Here is a 1,301-nt window from a genome sequence, read left to right as displayed (position 1 = left end):
CTCCCAACTCAGTGTCATCTGCAAACTTAGTTAACAGCGAATTGTCTTATTCCTTGACAAGTAAGATGTTAAGACCCAAGTGCATTCTCTAAGCGAGCCTTTTCCTTCTCTTTAAACCGATCTGAAGTCCTTGGAGGCAGCAAAAAGCAGGTCACATGCAGCACAGCTCCTCTGTGGGACATGAACGTCCTTTCCTGCTCGTGGTTGTACAACTTTCTGGTGGGATGAGGACGTGACCAAGGGGTCTGCAGCCTTTGCTGGTTGTGAGAAATTTTGGACCTACTTTTTCCTGCAGAAGCGGGTAAAGAAAAATGACATTTCCCAGCTCACAGACTGGTGGAGTTGGCTGCCATTGTTTTCTGTGCTGCTTGGCAGGCTCATTGCTGAGAGAGGCAGGTTACACCTTGGTGATACATTTCCTGGATTTTGGGATCACTAAAACATGTCAGTTTAGTATGTGAATCAATTTTGGAGGAGAGTAGGAAACAGCCAGGGGAAGTGAGGCTTTAAAGCTGTGTGAACTCTCTATCCTTATGAGGGTAAGGACTATAAAGTAGGCTTTTAAAGAAAAAAAAGAAAAAGGACTAATTCAGCATATTTAAAATGGCACCGTTGGCCATTCAGAGTGTGCCAACCCTGGCAGCTGTCCTGGTTGGCTCAATGAGCGTTGCATGCAATCAAATACTCCTTTTAATTGGGAGCTTATTGAGCTGCATAACTTGAGGAGCCTAAGGTTTGAGTGTCTTGGCCTTTGCATCCCTTCCACTTGTACAGCACAGATTCCTCTAAGACAATTTTTATGTCACACTTTTATAGAAGATAAGGTTGGTGTTCCTTAAGAGGCAGAGCTGTCATGTTAGAGTGTCGGAGGTCAGTCTCTCAAAGGCTTATGGTACGATAAATCAGTTGTGACCGATATATTTGAGGCCCAGCCATGGGAAAAGAGTGAGCGCGTTCATTCGTCTCCAGTGACAAACGGGTGGATTTCTGCTCACGAGCCTCAACACGTGCCTCTTACAGAAATTTGAGTGTCTGCACAGGGAGCAGTGCGTGGGCCCCCTCACCCCCAGCTGATCTGTTCTTGAATCTTCCCCAGACTGAACTCCGAGGGGGGCCTCTGTGAGCAAAACGTCGTGGGTTGGAGAAAGGTTGGAATAATCTTGTCTTGACAGGGCTGGCTCCTTCCACACTGAATAACAGGGACAAACATAACAAACTGAAGTCTGTATAGTGAATCCTGACAGCTTACTACATTTGTATACAACATTTTTTGTTTAATTCTTATGTTTTCCTTACAGGAA

This window comes from Mesitornis unicolor, unplaced genomic scaffold (genome assembly GCF_000695765.1).
Source record: "Mesitornis unicolor isolate BGI_N332 unplaced genomic scaffold, ASM69576v1 scaffold39622, whole genome shotgun sequence".
Lineage (NCBI taxonomy): Eukaryota > Metazoa > Chordata > Aves > Mesitornithiformes > Mesitornithidae > Mesitornis > Mesitornis unicolor.
The sequence above is the reverse complement of the archived record's forward strand: the minus strand, read 5'-3'. Positions refer to the sequence as shown.